A 21,779-nucleotide genomic window follows, 5' to 3' on the forward strand; every position below is an offset into this window, starting at 1 on the left:
TTCATGCAAAATATGATTGGTTGAAGATTTTTTGTAACATTATCTTAAAAGACAATTACTACTGGCCTTACCCCCTTATTCTTTATCTTTTTCTTCTGGGTTGGACTATAAATGTGATGGCGAGATTTGGATCAGCCACATTAGACTATGAGTTCAAATTGGAAATAGAATTTAGGCTTGAAGTAAAAACAAGCTAGAGGATCCTGGTTCCATGAGTATATTAATATTTCCAATATCGTCTTTGGACTACCTACTTTTATACTCTATGTGAGAGGAGACTAAACTATGTATTGAATTTAAGATTCTTTTATGTCATGACTCTTCTCCTAATAAGTAAATTCAGTCCTTAGTTACAAAGGTAACTGTATCTAGGGATATTTTGTGTCTTGTCCTACACTAGATATTGGGGAAATATAAACATTCATAAATGTGAAGAAAATTTACTTAAATGGTATTCATCTAGAGGACCTAAACATTTTTTTGGTTTCTTTAGCACCTCAATTATTCAAACTTGCACACTGAAGAATACTTTATGATAATATATGCGTAAGGAATAATAGCAGAGTAAATCTTGCTCATTTTAAAGGGTATTGGCTACATAATCTAGTACTATACAGTCCAATAAACAAGTTTAGTTAAGTGTTTCTTCCTCTCCAAAGTCTAAATTTTATTATTTTGTCACACTGAATTTATAAATTACTGATACATATTACAAGAAACTATTAAAGAAAAATACAGAGTAAAACATATTTGTTCCTAGGGGTAAGGGCTTATAGTGCCATGTATAGTAATACATAGGTCTTTTTAAAGTCAGGAAGCCTCTGGACCCAATGGCCAAAAAAGAAGAGACAGTAGAGGGGGTGAGAGTAGAAAGACAGAGAGTGAGAGTAGAAAGAGAGAGAGCGAGTCAGAGAGAGAGAGAGACTGAGAATGAATGGAGCCATTGCAGCCAAATGAAACTGAAAGAAGAGAGAAAAGAAATGACCAAATGTCCTATTGGTTTTTTTTTCTTCCTTCAATTCATTGATAGAAAATAGGCTCAATGAGTAGCAGAATCCCTTTTTATTTATGTGTGAAATTCTTTAAATCTTCATTCATCCCTAAGGAAGATTAAAGGTGACTGGAGAGAAATAAATTTTTTTTTTTTTTTTTTTTTTTGAGAGGGAGTCTCGCTCTGTCGCCCAGGCTGGAGTGCAGTGGTGCCATCTCTGCTCACTGCAAGCTCCGTCTCTTGGGTTCACACCATTCTCCTACTTCAGCCTCCCCAGTAGCCAGGACTACAGACGCCCGCCACCACGCCCGTCTAACTTTTTGTATTTTTAGTAGAGACGGGGTTTCACCATGTTAGCCAGGATGCTCTCAATCTCCTGACCTCGTAATCTGCCCGTCTCAGCCTCCTAGAGTGCTGGGATTACAGGCTTGAGCCACCGCGCCAGGCCGAGAAATAGAAGTTTTAATGTAACTCAATTTGTGATGAAGGTGGGACCCTTTAATATTTATTAATTCATCTATATAAATAAATATAGATGGCACTCAGGCTATATTGCTGAGTGAAGTCATGGAAAGATAAATTAATAAATAATGAAGGATTGGATAAGTGATGTCAAAATGTTGCACTACTAATTCTTCAAAAATTTATCTCTGTATTTATATATATATACATACTACACAGACATATATACACATATATACACACACTTGTATATGTATGTATGTATGCCTACACATTTAGATATGGTCGCTCTTGAAATATATATATAATTTTAAATTTACTTATGGTAAAATCACTGTTGTTTGGTTTATGATTCTGTAAATTCAAATGTATGTATACATTTGTATCACCATCACCAGAAACAGAACAAAGTGCAGAACAATTCCATAACCCCCAAAATTTATTTTGTGCAGCTCCACAGCAAACACTACTCCAACTTCTAACTCAGGCAACCAGTGATCTATACATCTCTGTAACTTTATCTTTTCCAGAATGTAATATATTTGGAATCAGATAATATGTAACATTTTGAAACAGGTTTCTTTCACTTAGTGTAATGCATTTGAGACTGATTCAAGTGTTGTGTTTATGGATAGTCTGTTCCTTTTGATGCTAGGTAGTATTTTATTATACCACAATTGGTTTATTTATTATATTATTTTTTAAAGAAGCCCAAACACATTTTCTTGCTGTATTTGTGTGTAATTCTCCATCGACAATGAGCAATCATGAAGATGGCCTTCTGCAGGACAACATAGTCACAGGACTGAGGCGATTCATCGGCACTGAGAAGGAGTATGAGGATCATAGACGGGGGGCTGCCTCTTGCTGTTTCATGTTAGACACAAACTGTAACACAGTCCATAGGCCTGCAATCTTCCCCTTTTATTATCTGGTAAACGATGTAGTCTTCCACTTAATTCCGGAAGTCCTAGTTGTCCCGCAAGTGATGTTCTGCAGCTTCAATATTCAGTGGATCATCAAAATTCACAAGATCAGTAAAGAAAGAGTTTAATCCCCACACAATATCCTTTAATGTTCTCGTGGGATCCCAGCCAGTATAGTCAATCGAATGTTCTCTCAGTAAACTCAGATATACTTCCCCTGTCTCTGTAATGTTGTGATGCCACATCCTGCTCAGGCATTTCACTTTGGGGGGCGCCATGATGTACGCATGGGAACCTCAGTTCAAATGGAAATTTTCCACCCTGTAACCCCCTCATCTGGTTACAGTTAGCTGAAAACAATGAGGCTGGTTTGGATCAAGAAAAGACACTTTACATGTAGAGGGTAAATTAGCTTCAAGCAACTTGTCTCTCACAGAAACCCTCCAAGTGGAGTCGGACACTGTGGCTGCCGTTGGGACCCTTTGAGCAACAGTTTTTGTTGTTGTTTGTTTCCATGTTTTGGTGACCAGGATAATGCTTCCATAAACATCCATGTGTAGATTATTGTTTGAATAAGAATGGACATTTCTCTAGGGTAAACACCTAGAAGTGGGTTGCTGAGTCCTGTGGTCAGTGTAAGCTTTTTTTTTTTTTTTTTTTTTTTTTTGAGACGGAGTCTCACTCTGTCGCCCAGGCTGCAGTGCAGTGGCACAATCTCGGCTCACTGCAAGCTCCGCCTCCCAGGTTCACACCATTTTCCTGTCTCAGCCTCCCTAGTAGCTGGGACTACAGGCTCCTGCCACCACTCCTGGCTAATTTTTGTATTTTTAGTAGAGACGGGGTTTCACCACAATTGGCCAGGCTGGTCTTGAACTTCTGACCTTGTGATCTGCCCACCTTGGCCTCCCAAAGTGCTGAGATTACAGGCATGAGCCACCACGCCGAGCCCAGTGTATGCTTTTTAATAAGAAAATACCTGCCGGTTGCGCGGTGGCTGACGCCTGTAATCCCAGCACTTTGGGAGGCCGAGGTGCCCGGATCATGAGGTCAGGAGATTGAGACCATCCTGGCTAACATGGTGAAACCCCATCTCTACTAAAAATACAGAAAAATTAGCCAGGTGTGGTGGCACGCACCTGTAGTCCCAGCTACTTGGGAGGCTGAGACGGGAGGCGGATGTTGCAGTGAGCGGAGATAGGCCATTGCTCTCCAACCTGGGCGACAGTGAGACTCCATCTCCAAAAAAAAAAAAAAAAAAAAAAAAAATCAGACTGTTTTCTAGAGGTACTGAACCATTTTGCATTCTCACCACCAATTTTTAAGAGTTCCAATTACTCTCTATCCTTGACAGCACTTAGTATTGTCATATTGTTATCTTTTAAATTAATTTTAGCAATTCTAATAGGTGTGTATTTCTATGTCATTCTTGTTTTAATTTGCATTTCCTTAATGACTCATTGATATTGAACATCTTTTCATGCGCATATTTTGCTACCACTATATTATTTGCAGTGCAATGTCTGTTCACATATTTTGCCCATTAAAGTTGGAAGGTTATTTGTTTTCATGTTTGTTTTCTCATTTGTTTTCTTTTTATGTTTCCCAAATATAAGTTTTTTGTTAGGTATATGACTTGAACCTTTTTTTTCAGTTTGTGGCTTATCTGTTCATGTTTCAACAGTGTCTTTCACAAAACAAACTTTTAAAGTTTTATGAAGTTCAATTAGCTTTCATTAATCATGATTTTGGTTTCTTTAATAACATTTTGTCTGATTCAAGGTCCCCCAAATTTTTTTAATGTTTTCATCTCAAAATTTATTTTTGAAATAGATTTATCCTTTACATTTAACTCCATGATCCATTTAGAGTTAATGTTTATACAAAATATAAAGTTTAAGTCAAGCTCATTTTTTTGGCATATAGATGTCCAATTATTTCAGAAATATTTATTGAAAAGACTATGCTTTCTCCATTGAATTGCCTTTGCAACTTTTTTAGAAATTATTTGACCATATTTATTTATATTTCTGCACTGTCTTTCTATTTAAATTTTTAAACTGTTGCAATAAAACAAAACCTGGCTTTGCAAAGTCACTTTAAGTAAAATATTTAAAATATATATATATAACCCTATGTACCCATTACTTTTCCCTCTCTACATTTACTCAGATATTTACCTTCTTTTTCTTTTGTTCTTCATTCATTACCTTTTCTCTTCCATTTGCATTTTTCAAAGCATGTTTATGGGTGACAAATTGTCTTAATTTTCTTTCATCTGAGATTGTGTTTCACTTTTGATCCTGAAAGATAGTTTTGCTTGATAAGAATTATCAGTTTACTTTTAGCTTCTCCTCTCAGCACTTTAACAAATACTATTCCGCTCTCTTGCCACATCCATCGATTCTGATTAGAAACCTGCAGGTATTTGAATTATTTCTCCGTCTATGCAATGTGTGGTTTTTCTCTGGCTGCTTTTAAGACTTATCCTTTATCTTTGGTTTTCAAGAGTTTCATTATAGTGCCCCAGAATGGTTTGATTTCTGCTTATTCTGCTTGGAGTTGGCTGAGTGTTTTGGATCTGTAAATTTATGTCTTTTATTAAATTTGTAAGGCAGTCAACCATTGTTTATTTAAATATTTTGTCAGTATCTGTGTCTTTTTATCTTTGCTATTAGTCCCTAATGACACAAATGTTAGCATTTCTGATACTGTCACACAGAGATTGCTAAAATTATTTTTATTTTGTTTTAATCTTTTTTCTCTCTGATGTTCAAACATTATAATCTCTATTGATCTATTTTCATGTCTAGTGATCTTTTCTTATGTTACATCTACCCTATTATTGAGCTCTTTTGGTAATTAAAAAATTTCTCTTATTGAATTTTTTGGTTCCAAAATTTTTATTTTAAAGACTCTATTTGTTTTCCAAATTTTCTGTATTTTTATTCATTTGAAGACTATGATTATTTCATGGAACATAATCATAACAGATGCTTTAAAGTTGTTGTGAGACTGCATCTTATTACAGCTTTGTAGACAGCTACTTTCTTCTTTAAAAAACAGCCAAACTACTTTGATTAAGATCACAAATTCTGAACCACTTTTTTCAGAACCACAGTTTTAATAACGGTTTAATTTTCAAAGCCTTTGCTGCATAATTCTGGTACATTCAGTGTGTGAAAGATCTAAGTTTCATTATGGATTTGGAAGTGATCCAGAATTATATTTAGTCTTAACCTTTGTATTGTTAATTCTGATCAGTTCCACACGTGATCAGTTCAAAGTACAGCCCAAAATCTTACGTGTACATAAATTCAAAGTATCTCTTTTTTCCCACACCCTGTAATCTCCATGCTCTTGAATTTCCAGTGGCCCCTGTTCTGCTGTTGTAGATACTAAACCTGAAGTTTTAGGGCACCCATTCTATTGCACACATCCTATGACCGGGTTAATGTTGGTGTAAAACAGCAAGATAAAAGAGTATGCAAAGCTGCTGCTGTTGCCACTGCCACCTCCACCTCTTTTGCCTCTGCTGCTTCCATCATAAGCATCCAGTTTGTTTCTGGAATTTGTCTAGCATGATGCTAGAAGAATCGAAAAAGCTTCATCCTTTAACCCCTCACACCAAGATCTCATCCTTTTTGTCTAGACAAAGTGTGTGGTTTTTTTTTCTTCTTAGAACTCTTTCTATCTTTATCCGTCAGCAATTCTGAGATAAGATATTCTAATCAAGAAGATACCAAAGAAAAAATGAGCAAAAAATAAATAAATAAAAAACAAAAACACACAGCAAATCAAGACAGCAGCAAAAAGCAAAACAAAACAAAAAACCACAAACGGAAATTTACCACTATATGGTCATTTGAGGGTGGTGGTGATTTCCCTACCCTATGTGCCAGCTCTTACCTACTGCTCAGAGCCCTCTGATAGATGTTTTACTTTCTTTTTTTTCCAGTATTCTTGGTAGTAATCAGTTAGCAAATGAGCTAGATGTGCATATTCCATCTTAACTGGAACTGGAAATTTCCTGCACCAACAATTTTTAAGAATCTCAGAGTCCAGTGGGCCATTATTATTGACATGAGAGACACATATTTAAGAGAGGTGAGAAGAACACATTATTTTCAACATTTTGAAAAAGAATATTCTGTATTGCTAATTAGAACTCCATAATTTGATTACTGGAAAGAAAATGGAAAGTCATTTACTTAGAGATGGCATATAAAGACTCCTTGCTAGTGAAGGATAAAAAATGAAATGAGAAGAGGAGAGAGAGAGAGAAAGAGAGAAAGAGACAGGGACAGAGAAAGAGATACTATTCTATATATGAATTTCCAGAAGTTAGTAAAAAATATTTCTCACTTATTTATTTTTATAAGTAACATTTTTCTTGGTATAACATATTTTATGTTCAAGCAACTTATATGAGTTTGTGTGTGTGTATCTTAATTTTTTGAACTGTAGAAAAGCAAATGTTGGATAATTGATCTAGGTTTGTAACCGAGAAAGACTAAGATGTCAACACAACATAATAACCACATACTTGGAGAAATAAATTATAAGTATTACGGCTAAATTGAAAATTATGATCCAAGGTTTTCATAAGCCACTGTTGACTCAGAAGATGGTGGATAAGATGAGATAAGGGTTAGAAATCATTGTCACAGTGAAACCAAAGGAAAACAGCTCTGGTGTCAGTCTAGTCAGGGAGAAAGTTACTGTCATATTAAATAAACACAAATGCCTCTAAAAGCAAAGAGTCCCAGGATCCCATACTTAGGATCTGTTAGAGAGAATGTAGGCATCTGAACTGTATATGCAGGGACTGAGCCTAGGGAATGAGAGGCCGTTCAATTGATTAAAGCAGTAGGATGCTTTCATTTCCATTCTAGGTTGAATACTTTGACAAGAGTGTGAAGATAAACCCAGTTGCAAGTGTCATTACTGGAAGGAGAATAAGCAGTTAGGATCTATGGAAATAACACAACAGAAGGGAAAATAGCTTCACAGAAGTGAAAGAACCATTTTCTAAAGCCATTTCTATGATTATGAAAGTTGAGCAGAATTTTCATAGATGTTTAGGCATCCTTAGAATGGATAGGGCATGGTATTTTATTGTAGGCATGTCACTGGGGTGGTTATAAAGAGGGAGGAATTAAGGATGCATTTCAGGTTTCCAGTCTGTGAATGTAGCAGATATTGGGACAAGAGAGGTAGTCAGACAGTAGGAAAGCCAAAAGGTACAAAAGAGAGAAAGAGAAAGGGAGAGAGAGAGAGAGAGAGAGAGAGAGAGAGAGAGAGAAATGGTGGGATAAAAAAAGGGAAAGATTGTGATGTTTTTAAATGGATATTTTAAGATCTGTAAATCACAAAATTTGTCATGTCTAATAAGTAGTTGGAATTGCAGGACTAGATTCCTACCTTGGATCCTGGGAGATTGACTCCAGAATCAGGAGTTTACAGTTAGAGAAGGATCATATTTTAGAAATGTGGGTTAGAGGAATTGCTGTGAGAGCACGGAAATTATTACCCCCAAATTGTGGTAACAGCATATTTCTCCATTAACCTGGTTTCTTGAGATACTAGAGTTGGATAGCCCTGGGGATGTTTTATTTGTAAGTGCCGGGGAGAGATAAAGAGAGTTGGGTGGTATGAAACTCATTAGGGGTGTTATTGATTATAAAAAATTATCTATTTTTGCTTATAATGCACAGACCATATATCTCGTTCAAAAAATAGAAACATTCTAAAGCAGTTGAAATTATTTCTAGTGGACTATTATTAACTCATTTTATACCTACAGCTAAGGATGCAAGTCAGAATAATTTTGATAATGTTTTTATGAAAAAAATCGTTCGAAAAGTTTGAGGAGACACTTATATATAATGGAGAAGATATATATAATGAGAAAAAAACTTTTGTTTTTAGTCTTTTATCTGACTATTTTACTTGTATCAACTTTAATTACAATTTATATCATTTCTACACAAAACCTTGGATTTGAGCTCTTATCTGGGCAAATTAGATATACTGTTAAAGTTTGAACCATGAAAGCACACTGAATCATTTCTCCCCAAATGATGCAGATGCTTAATTCATCTTGAATTCAATACTATATGTAAACTGGGTCCATTTCAAATCTGATACATGTTTTAAGTAAAGCCCATTTTCACCACTAAATCAGAATACTTCTTCTCTATTTTGGAAATAAAGTTGGATAGAGAACAGAAAATTGTCTACAAATGAGCCTATTCTTGACAAACTTCTAGTGAAAGGATGTAAGATAAGTCTTTATTTAATATTTGAGCTGAATCTAGTATATGAATGTGAAGCCATTTATTGCTCCTGGAGGATTTTCTAAAAAAAAAAATCACGTTTAGCAGGAAGCAATGTGACAATTTCCACTATAAGCTTAGGGAAATAATGAGTAATTTAAGGCACAGAATTGTTTTATTATCTCTGAAGCCCCATGACCTTAGACTCCTTGGTTTAAAGCAATTGAAAGGAAATATAGAGAGAATTAATACTATCAGCTGGTGCTTGAGGAGCTCAATGATGATCAACTATTTCTGCAGTAATAAAAATTTAATTGATTATCTTTTAGTCTGAAAAGAGAAGTGACTATACTATCTAGTACTGTATATATTTTGATTATTTTTTGATTAATTAGCTTTGTATATTCTGATTTTTTTCTTTAGAGAAAATACTGTTACTATATATATTACATACATAACAATAATAATATAAATGTATTAGCTATTGACATAACACCTATTTAATAGGATACACATTAAGAACTAATAGAAAGTTACAGAATAATGAACTAAAAGTACACACACGCACACACACACACACACACCTCCTGGGATATACGAAAATTACACTTTAGGATTCAAGAGACCTGGGTTTGAATGACATATCTGCTGTTGAGTTTGGGCAATACATTCCCTCTTTGGGCTTAGTTTCCCCATTTTAAAAAGAAACATGACAGTCCCCATCATATGATGTTGATGTGAAGAACAAATAAAATAAAATTTAAAGTATTTACCAGAATGCCTGGCACATAGCCAACATCGATACACAGTCCTAGTTTTTGCTACCATTACTGTGTTGCTTTGATTGTTGTTATCAGAAGACTTGTGTTGATGTTAGTAATCTTTGTTGAGTAATGAATGTGAGAACTTAACAGATGTGGCTGTATGGGTCCTAATTGGTTGAATCTAGCAAACGGCATGTCTTTGTCATCCCAACTGGTATAGTGTCATGTCACAGACTTCCACTGTTACCAGGTCATGGTGGGGGCAGTGATCAGGGGGATGAGTAAGTAGAAAGTTCTTGAATGTTGCTACCTGAAACGGGACTAGATCAATAAAACAAGTGGGCAGTGTGTCTCTCTTTAGCTCTCTCTGTCCTTCTCCACAACCAAAAGAGAAATAAGAGTTACAATAAAATGTCTTGCAGATGGCCATGATGATGACTGACATCTTAAAAATATCATTCTTGATGTCAGCTTGACAGAGATTCGTAAGATGTGTTGGAGAAGAAGAAATGGGTTTTTGAAGCGTGAAACACACTTCTATGAGCATGCCGCTTTGCTCAGATGAACGGAAGTAGGAATGGTGGTTAATAATTAATCTGTTCCTTGTGAATTCCAGAATGAATTCTGACTGACTTAAGTGCAAAACAGAACAGAGTTAGCGTATTGCACTAGGCAGAAGAAAAAAAAAAGGAAAAAATGAAGAAAACAATATGAGACTTTGGAGGATATATATCACCATCTCCACGCCTGAAACTTCCTCATATTTGGTCTATTTTTGACTGGGTAAGGGGTAGGGAATAAAAAGAGGGGTGTCATATCATTGCTTTGAGTGAGCTCATTTCTGAAGCTGGCTGAAGCATTTTATGACCTATTGCTGTGCCACACCTCCATCTGTACTTCTCCTCTCCCTTGTTCATCCAATTAGAGATGGAAATTTACTGCAATACAACAGCAGTGAGAAGGAGGTAAGTGGACAGGTGGCTACACATTCTATTTGATGTTGCCAAAGTGATTGGAGGAAGGGCAGAGAAAGACAAGAGCATGGGAGCAGAGCACAAGAGAAATTCTGTATTACTGGGGAACGCTCAGCACATAACGGCTCCATCCAAATCTCGGCACTAAGGAACAATCAAACTCTAGCATGGCTTTTAGAAGCATAAAGCCTTGTTCCTAGGATGACCACAGCTCCCCATTAAAATACTTGAGAAAACTCAGTGTTGCCAGGAGAATTTACTGTTTGTTCTAGCCAACACCTTCCCGTACTTGGAGAACTTACTTAAAAAGGGCATACACGTGTGAACCCATCCTCTTCCCTTTGAGAAAAAATATGCAACTTCTACAATTCAGGAGTGTCTTTCTCAAGGACCTGAAAGCCATTTTTTTGAAATGTAATTATCTGGAAGGAGAGAGCCTCCTTCAGTTTCTTTGGATGGATGAAATCCTAACTTTGATAATTACCAGCTAGCAGACACAACTGATCTAATGACATTAGCCCTGACCAATCTTCTGTAAGTTTTTCACTTGACCCCACTTGCCTCCCCTCAGTAGCCCCTCATCCTCCCTCTAAAATGCCCAGTTGCCTCTGCTCAAATAGGAATCAAGCTCTTTCCCCTATTGTTAATAGTTAATGAATAAAATTTGTTTTAACTGCTTTAACTAATGTCCAGCTCTATTTTTCACAGACAATCACATGATTTTATTTCATTCTATCTTATCTTATGCTACTTCTATCAAGGTAAAAATTTTAGACTACTTCTAATTTTCCAGCAGTATATTTGCCTCCACATCTTCAAGGATTCATTCCAGAATCATATACTATTGTAAGATATGTTAAATATCCTGAGGTCTTAGCCTATGAATAGAAGGCCTGTCTAGCTAATGGCTGACATTAGTATTCTAATAGCATCCTCCCAAATAATAACGGGGAATGAAAAAGAAAAATATAAGCTCCATCTATTGGCAACATGGCTTGGATCAACCTTTTCTTGCCCAAATGTTTCAAGAGAAAAAGACACTCAGAGATAAGTTCCTGAGACATGAAAGACGGAAATTGTTACACTGAAAAACAAAACCAAAAGAAGAGAGACAAAAAAACTTTAAAAATACTCGTTTAAAAAACCAAATAACATTTTAAAATTTGTCGTCAAAATGACTAAATATAGTAAGAAAATTAATTTATAAAAATTTTATGACCATCTTAAGACAAATTTGCGGATTTTAGTATATACAATATACTAAAACTCAAAGAAGTATATACATAAGGAACTTAAAGCATGGTGCACTTGTATGGTCAAATATTCTGCAACCAATAAAATTGTGCTTTTTTTTTTTTTAACTGAGACAGCGTTTCTCTCTTGTCGCCCAGGCTGGAGTGCAATGGTGGAATCTTGGCTCACTGCAACCTCTGCCTCCCAGGTTCAAGAGATTCTCCTGCCTCAGCCTCCCGAGTAGCTGGGATTACAGGCACCTGCCACCAAGCCCAGCTAATTTTTGTATTTTTAGTAGAGACGGGGTTTCACCATGTTGGCCAGGCTGGTCTCAAACTCTTGACCTCAGGTGATCCACCCACCTCGGCCTCCCAGAGTTCTGGGATTACAGGTGTGAGCCACCGTGCCCAGCCCAAAATTGTGCTATTAAAGGGCATTTGATACCATAGGAAAATAACGTGAAAATCTCACAACCAGAACACACATTTGTATGTATAGTATGACCCTAAGGTAATAGTATATTACCTCACTTGTATACAAACACACTCATTAATTATATATGCATACACAGAGACAGTCCAATAGCAGTATATGATTTCCAAAATTCAGTAGGTCATTTATTATGAATAATGAGATTATAGACAATATCATTTTCTTTTTCATACTTTTTGACATTTGCCTAATTCCTTTGAGTCAGCATAGACTATTTTATAATTAGAAAAAAAGTACATAAATATTAAACATTATATGTAGCATCATGAGATGTGACAGCCATAAGAAATCTTTAAAGTGTGTGAAACACTTGGAAGTAAAGCATAACGCTCAAAAATAAAGTGTGTTGTTACAGAATTATATTGCTATAGTGAGCTACTCTAGAATGAGTTTGATCTTATTTATCTTTTCTGGCCCATCAAACAAGCTTGACAAATACATGATGACTAAATGAGCATCTATGAATTTTCTAGAAAATGTGTATTTGAATATTCTTTATTTAATTAGACACAGAAGCTTATTATCCATTTTACCAAAATTTAAATAAAAATTGCCTGCTTTTACAGAAAAGAAAAATTGAAGTCTGGATAAATTTTCGGATAAATTTAGTGGGAAAGATGGAGTAGATTATTCCAACTTCATATCCAATGGTGTCCCCATTTCCTTAAAACATTTTACTTAATAAGCCTTTACTGAGAATTTGCTTTGTGCAAAGTTTTAAAAAAGACAATAGTGCCAGGCCAAAACGTACCCTAGACTTTAGAGCTGTCCTTCACGAGAATGCAAATGCTGGGGTTGGCTGGAGAATATGTGCTTTTGGAAGAGATATGGTACTAGGAAAGGAAGGTGGGAGGAGAGTCAACTCACATACACCCCCAGCTATTTTAACATTTCTTGTGTAGATGAACATGCGTGACATAGGAAACAGCATCAACATCATCTCTATATTTTTTACAAGCATAAAGGTAGGCATTGAATTTTGAGAAAAGGATTTGTTCTTTCTAATTTCCAAACCGAATGTGGGTCATTCTTGAAGACGATGAAATAAACTGTGCACATTCATTCATATAGCTCCATTGATGAAATCAAGAGACAATGACATTGAATTCTCCAATCCAAAAAGCTCCCAAGATGAGCAGTCAAGCAAATTACCAAGTGCTCTTAGTTTATCTAAGCCCAAATTTTATGGTGGCAGATGTTAATTCATCTCTGCCTAAGAGAAACCTCTAACAAAAACACAAACTACGTCAACTGCAAAATGCTTTTCTCAAAGGTCATGTCACAACTAAAGGGCTCTCAAAAGTGTTTTAAAGTATTCTTTGCTGGAGAGAGTTGATTTAATCACCTGTAATCTGTCCTCTGGGGTTAATTTGAATTTGATAGCACTCTGCAAAGACATGTTTTCAGGAAAGAAAATTCTGAAGATACTTTCTGTAAAAAGCCTAACACAAACAACGCAAACTTTTATAGACCCTCAATTTATTTTCACATAGTATGAAAAGCACAAGATTTATTGCTTTGTTCTTGTTTGTTTATTTAATAAATGTGTCTTGTTTTCTCCAGCAATGCTACCAGGAGCCAAAATGACTCCAGTGCAAGAAATATTTCAAAGCTAAGAATAAGAAGAAGCAATAAAAAATTGAGCTTAATTGTCGTCACAAATCTAATCTGACTGTTCTCATAATGCTTTCTTCCCTGGGTGCCTCTGCTTTAGAACTTTGTGTCAAGTAAGCAACAATTAACACAGACTTAAGAGTGCAAGTTATATATTGGAAATGAGGCTTTCACATTTTTGCAGGGGCTCAGGAATATATATATGTTATGATTTTCAACAATAACCAGGTATCATCATCTGGGATGAGCCAATTTGAAAATTGATGTTTTTCTCTTAATCATTAGAATTTGAACCTAGATCATGACACTGGAGGGAGAAAAGGAAGTGATTTCTTTACTATTTGACTTTCAGAAATAGCTCAAATGACTGTTTTAATTAGCTTTTAAGGAAGGGCCTGGAAATAGCTGGAGGAAAGTAGTTTGGGTAGATTTTACCCAAGAAACTTAAAAACTAGCATTTACTAAAGTGTATTCTACAGAATACTGCATCCTTGAAATATGGTTAATTGAAAAACAATGAGATTCTGTGATCAACTACATTTAGAAAAATATGCATTTAAATAAAATTTTATCTTACTGTACATTTCTCATAACTTTTTTCCCCTAGCTACATGGGCATTATCAATTTCCAAGAGTAGTATAAAATAAACAATTTTCCAAACTTGATTGGTCCCACAATACTTTATTTTGCTAAACATTTAATGGAGAAGAGTCTTTCAATGTCATGCCCAGATAAGAACATTATTTTAGTCCAGGCATCTTCCACACGTTATTGACACAAACTTTTTTCTTTTTGAAGGGAGCAAAAGTGGGAAGTAGGTGAACCAAGTTATTTAGAATACAGAATTGTTGGAATTTTAGCACAGTATTAAGCCATTTGTCTGATGCAATAAACTGTTTCTGTGTTTTTCTAAGGAGTCAGGCATTATGGTAAGAATTCTCCAATATGTGAGATAAGTTCATTCTATCTACATAGTTAAGGAAAATGAGATTCACGAAATTAAAGTAATTTACATAGAATTGTGACAAATCTGGAAATTGGACTTTATTCTGATGCGTCAACCCTCCCTATCACCCAGCACAGATGATGAATATTGTTGGCGGCTGTGTGAATGATACTTAGACCTTGTCTCAGACCAAAGCCAGAATTGATTCCAACAGAGCAAACTCAGCCAGTCAGACCATCATCACTTTGCTATGAAGAGTAATGACTCATATACGGACTTCAGAAGACACATTAAGAATATGTTTCCAATTCATTGCTTTCCCTGCATGATTTAAGATTTTATAAACCACTGAGGTAGAAGGTAAGACAAAGCTTGTCATGCTTGTATACAAGAATCAGACACTCTCCTCAAGATTTTTATTTAGAGTATAGTGATTTGTATGTTTAATTAACTTCCCAGGGAACACACTTTTAGGTAATCCTTGAGCTATGTTTTAGGAAGCTCTGATGCGAAGAATATAAAACATAGCCAGTTATTGCTAATCTAGAAAATATAAGTGTCTAGCGAAGATCAGTATGTTAATTATTCCACAGTACAAAAAAATTGTTGGACATGTAAGTAAAGGAGATGAAAGTCAGAATTTATTAGATCTTCCTGCTGTTTTAAAAAGGCTCTGTATCTGACTCTGTTTTAAAAGCTAGCTTGGATTAGGGAAACATAATCTGCTACCTATTGTTTCTGATTTAATAATTCATTTTTTAAAGACCTTGCCCTTAGGCTTGTGCTTATTTTTATATCCATGTTCAATTCACACTTACAAATATTTAGGTGGCTAGTAGATTGGCTCAAAGTGGAGTACAAAAGGAAGTCAGATACTAGTCCTGCATTTCAACATCATAGGCTGTCATTAGAAATGGGAGGGTAGGCCGGGCATGATGGCTCACGCCTGTAATCCCAGCACTTTGGGAGGCCAAGGCGGATGGATCACGAGGTCAGGAGATCGAGACCATCCTAGGCTAATATGGTGAAACCCCATCTCTACTGAAAAAATACAAAGAAATTAGCCGGGCCTGGTGGCGGGTGCCTGTAGTTCCAACTACTTGGGAGGCTGAGGCAGGAGAATGGCTTGAACCTGGGAGGTGGTGCTTGCAGTGAGCCAAGGTCGTGCCACTGCACTCCAGCCTCGGTGACAGAGCGAGACACTGTCTCAAAAAAAAAAAAAAAAAAAGGTAAATCACGTAAGAAAATAAAGAATGAAATTTTGTTTTCTAGAACAGCAGTTGCATTGGTCTGATTACAGGTTTTTCTTTTCATCGTTTAAAAAATTGCTCTGCTTCTTACTTCAAGAAGCAGAAGAGGGCTGTACGCTGGACACAAAATGGTGAGGTTTTGTACATTTAAATAGCCGGGGATATTCTAAATTAGCCCAGCTCTACACAATCTAGAATTTTTAGATATTGTAACTATGGTATCAGGTAGAACTTGAAATAACAAAATTTTAAAACAGTAAGAAGGAGGTGGTAGAGAAACAAGAGGTGTGGAGGTATGGGAAGGTGTGCAAAGAACAGAGAGAAATGAGGTGAAAGTGTCAGGAGACAGGCAGGAGGGAGAGAGAAGACAGATCAAGCACGAGAGTGAAGGAAAAGGGAAAGAGCAAAGAACAGGAAAGAGGGAAGAATAAGGAGAACGCATTCCGCCTGTGCCTCTAGTTTTCCTGCTGCAGGGATCATCCGGCCTCAGGTTCCCAAAGTGCTGGGATTACAGGCATGAGCCACAATGCCCAGCCTATTTTTTCTTAAATAAGGAATGTGACATCATATCCACATAAATTACCAAATATCCCTCTCATCTTTACATCATACTGTATTCCCTTCTTTGTCCTTTTTTTCTTGCCATATGAATTTATTTCTAATAAAAAAGCCATGGAGATAGAAATATTAAGATTTTTTTTACACATTTCACTATATATAAAAATACTGTCTATAAATCCATCCTGATATACAAATAGAAATAGAAAAAATGATAAAATTCAATATATGAGTCTGTAATTTAGTTGGGTATGGTAGGCTGAATAATAACCCTCTGAAAATATTCATATCCTAATACCTGAACCTGTGAATTTGTTACATTATATAGAAAAAGAGACTTTACATAAATGATTATAAATTATGGATCTTAAAATGAGATTATCCTGGATTATCCAAATGGTCCCATGTCCTTTAAACAATAAAAGTTCTCATAAAAGGGAAGCAGGATAACCAGAGTTAGAAAAAAAAATTGGAAAAAGTGTATATTCATATACAAAAGAATGAAATTGAAACAGTCTCTTAAATCATATATAAAAACTATCAGTGAATTAAAAACTTAAATATAACTTCTAAAATCATAAAATTCCTAGAAAAGAAACACAGGAGAAAAGCTTCTTGTCAATGATTTTTTCGGACATGACACCAAAAGCACAGGCAATGAAAACAAAAATAAACACACGAGACTACATCGAATGAAAAAGCTTCTGCACAGCAAAGGACAATCAACTAAATGAAAAGACAGTCTATGGAATGGGAGGAAATACTTGAAAACCACATATATGATAAGGGGTTAATATTCAAAATATGTAAGGAGCTCACACAACTAAGTAGCATAAATAAATAAATGACCAATTAAAAAATGGGCAAAGGAACTGAGTAGACACTTTTCCAAAGAAGACATTCAAATGACCAATATTTACATGAAAAGATTCTCAATGTCACTGACCTTCAGAGAAATGCAAATGAAAACCACAATGAGATACCACCTTATACCTGTTAGAAAGGATTTTATCAAAAAGACAAGAAATAAATGTTTGCAAGGTTGTGGAGAAAGGAACCCCTCATACACTGTTGGCGAGAACGTAAATGTAAACTGGAACAAGTATTATGAGAAACAGTATGGAAGATCTTCAACAAAATTAAAAATAGAACTACTACAAGGTCCATAAATTCCACTTCTGGGTATATCCTAAAAAAATGAAATCAGGATCTCAAAGAGGTATCTGCATTCCCATGTTCATTGCAGTATTATTTACAATAGCCAAGCTATGGAATCAACCTAAGTTCCTATGGATAAGCAAATGGATGAAGAAACTGTTGTATTATATGCATATAAAAGAATATTATCAAACCGTAAAATAGAAGGAATAGAAGGAAATCCTGCCATTTACAACAGCATGAGTGAACCTGGAACACATTATGCTAAGTAAAATAAGCTAGATACACAAAGACAAACACTGTATGATATTAGTTACATGTGGAATGTGAAAATATGGAATTTATAGAAGCAGAGTAGAATGGTGGTTTCCAGAAGTTGGGGAGAGGGTAGGGTAAATGAGGGTGTGCTGGTCAAAGAGTACAAACTTTGGCTTATAAGATGATCAAGTTCTGGAGATCTAATGCACAGCATGGAAGAAGGTGATTGATGTGTTAGTTTGATTCTGATAATCATTACACAAGCCATATGTATATCAAATCATCACATTATACACATTGAATATACATAATTTATATTTCCAAATTATTATTATTATTATTTTGAGACAGAGTTTCATTTTCACTGTCCAGGTTGGAGTGCAGTGGCGCAATATCAGCTCATTGCAACCTCTGCCTTCCGGGCTAAAGAGATCCTCCCACTCCATCCTCCCAAGTAGCTGGGACTACAGGCACACACCACCATGCCCAGCTAATTTTTGTACTTTTAGTGGAGACAGGGTTTCACCATGTTGCCCAGACTGGTCTCAAACTCCTGGCCTCAAGTTATCCACTTGCCTCAGCCTCCCAAAGTGCTGGAATTACAGGCGTGAGTCACGGTACCTGGCCCAATTAAACATTTAAAAAATAAAATAATAAAATAAAATAGTTGGCTGTCCACATCTGTGAGTTCTGCATCCACAGATTCAATGAACTGCAGATCAAAAAAAGAACATTTACAGGATGTCAACCCATAGAAACAGAAGGCCTACTTTTCCCAAGGGCAGATAGCCAGAACTGAGCCTGTAGATTTTTGGTAGGATTTTGGCATATGTGGCTGTTCCTGGAACCAATTCCCCCCATAACAAGGGATGACTATCAAAATGAAGATTCTAGGAGAGTGTTTTGTGGGAGAAGTGAGAAAAAAAAGATGTAAGGATGGAAGTAGAGGTCAAAGAGATGAGAAGATTTTACACAGCTGACTTTGAAGATGGAGAGAGTTATTATGAGTCAAGGAATGTAGGTAGCCTCAAGAAGCTGAGAAAGAGGCATGACTTGGTGGCTCACGCCTGTAATCCCAGCCCTTTGGGAGGCGAAGGTGGGCGGAACACTTGAAGTCAGGAGTTCGAGACCAGCCTGGCCAACATGGTGACACCTCCCCTCTACTAAAAAAGCACAAAAATTAGCTGGGTGTGGTAGCCGGCGCCTGTAATCCCAGCTACCCGGGAGGCTGAGTCTGGAGAATGGCTTGAACCCGGGAGGTGGAGGTTGCAGTGAGCTGAGAGTGTGCCCCTGCATGAAGAAGTTGAAAAAGGCTTCTCTGGACCCTCCAAAAGGATAGCAGCCCTATAGACCCAATGTACATATCTGACCACAGAGATGCAAGACAATAAATATATTAGGCTTTAAGCTACTAAGGTTGTGGTAGTCTATTACAACAGCAATAAGAAACTAACGTAGGAATTCCTTTGTCACAATTGTTAAAATCTTCTCCTCTTGAAATTATCCATGTACTCTCAGTGGTTGGGAAATCTTACTTAGAGATGGCTATGAACTGACTAGGAGCACTAGTATGATATCAAATATACTTCAATAAATCATCATTTTCATTTGAAAAGTCAAAAAGTACAAATTTGGTGAATTCTATGGTTTCCATGATTGGCAATGACTTGGAAAGAAAACTTTTTTCGTTTGTTTGTTTTTGTTTTTTGAGACAGCGCCTCACACTGTTGCCCAGGCTGGAGTGTAGTGGAGAGATCTTGGCTCACTGCAAAGTTGGCCTCCTGGATTCAAGCGATCCTCCAGCCCCAGCCTCCTAAGTAGCTGGGATTATAGGTGTACACCAGCATGCCTGGTTTATTTTTTTGTATTTTTTTAGTAAAGATGGAGTTTCACAATGTTGGCAAGGCTGATCTGGAACTCCTGACCTCAAGTGATCTCAGACTCGCAACATGCTGGGATTACAGGTGTAAGCTACCATGCCCAGTCAGAGAGAAAACTTTGCATTCTCGGTGGGAATAAAGGAAGATGGCACAATCAGCTTGGGTTGCTATTAAAAATGGCATAAACTGAGCCAGGTCCAGTGGCTCACGCCTGTAATCTCAGCACTTTGTGAGGCTGAGGCAGGCAGATCACCTGAGGTGAGGAATTCGAGACCACCCTGGCCAACATGGCAAAACCCCGTCTCCACAAAAAATACAAAAATTAGCCAGGTATGGTGGCGGGTGCCTGTAATCCCAGCTACTCAGGAGGCTGAAGCAGGCAAATCACTTGAACCTGGGAGGCGTAGGTTGCAGTGAGCTGAGACCACGCCTGTACTCCAGCCTGGGCTACAAGAGCGATGCTCTGTCTGGAAAAAAAAAAAAAAAAGCATAAACTGGGTGGCTTAAACATCAAATATTGATCTCTCATAGTTATTGAGGCTGGGAAGATCAGGATCAAGGGGTGCTGGGAAGATCAGGATCAAGGAGTGCCAGCCAGTTTGGTTCCTGCCAAAGGCCTTCTTCCTTGTTTGCAGATGAATGCCTTTTTGCTGTATCTTCACATGGCTGAGAGATCATCCTGCCGAGTCTCTTATTGTAAGGGCATTAATCCCATCATGAGGACTCCACCCTCATGACCTAATTGCCTCCCTAAGGCCCCATCTCCAATACCATCACATTGGAAACTATGACACAAAATTTTGGATGGATACAAACATTCAGTCCACAGCAGAAGACTTCCTTAAGAAGGTGACCCTTATTGCTCTTGGCTTTCAGATAATTTGTAGAAAGAAGTAAAATGTGTTTATTTTTATATTAAACAGAGACTTGGAAATCCTTTCTAATTTCTGTTTTTTCCTCCATTTGTTATTTATTATATTTGGCTTAGGTCAATAGTCAGCATAGTATCAGATCATTCACAGATCTTTTTTTAGAAATTTGACCCTTCTTTATGTGAACCAATTTTGCCAGCATTGCTTTCCATGTTTATAGATGCACTTTAGACCCTATGAAAAGTAATTACTGGATTCATTTAATATATTCTATATATAATTAATTTTTATGGCATGGCTTCTGAATAAATAGCTTTTGAAGTATACTGGTGTCAGTAGAGAAAAGTGTAAATGCCAGGAACTTGTCAGAAGCAGAACTATGCAATCTCTATATCCTTATCACTGCTGGCACCTGTCACATGGTCTACCCCAGAAAAAGGCACAATAAATATGTGTTCACTTCATTGATTTACTGCTTCTCTGGCTGACTGGGTGTAGGGATGTATGTTGGATTACATACTGATTGGTAAAATAAATGGTTATAGCCAACCCACCTTTGTGCTGTTTATATGCTAATCAGCACTTTCAGTAGGGCTTCCTAATTTTTGTTTGCACATCTGCCTACTTTAATAGACATTAAGCATCCTATTTATATCTGTTTCTCAAGACTGTAGTCTAATTCATGACACATAGGAGGTACTAAGAAGATTAAGTTATAACAGGTACAGGTACTTAGAGAACTGAATGAAAGAAAGAATGAATGAATGAACAAATGAATGAATGAACAAATGAATGAATGGATAAAGGACAATTTAGCATTATTCAAACATGAGTTATTTTGAACAGCTACTTTAACCCATGGACATGTTTGGAATACACTGATGAATGAACAAACGTTGAATTCCTTAAAACATTTCTTCTGCAACATAATATTTATCAGAATCAGAAACTATACCTTCTGATAAGTGTCTGGAGAGAAGCTACATTCAGAGGTTGATAAGGACTGAGACTATGATATGTCACTGAGGAGGCAGGCCTTAAAAGTGCTTCAGACTCCGTCCTTCTCTAGCAGAAAGACTATACCAGGGCAAAATAAATAAATAATTTAATAAGGAAGCACTTCTT

The 21,779-nt window shown here is 36.5% G+C and overlaps 1 pseudogene; it reads right to left on the minus strand.

The window, feature by feature from the left end:
• Positions 1-2,325: 2,325 nt before the first annotated feature.
• Positions 2,326-2,933, minus strand: LOC100455353 (NEDD8-conjugating enzyme UBE2F-like; annotated as a pseudogene).
• Between the last annotated feature and the right edge of the window lie 18,846 nt (positions 2,934-21,779).

Source organism: Pongo abelii, chromosome 18, assembly GCF_028885655.2.
Source record: "Pongo abelii isolate AG06213 chromosome 18, NHGRI_mPonAbe1-v2.0_pri, whole genome shotgun sequence".
Classification (NCBI taxonomy): domain Eukaryota; kingdom Metazoa; phylum Chordata; class Mammalia; order Primates; family Hominidae; genus Pongo; species Pongo abelii.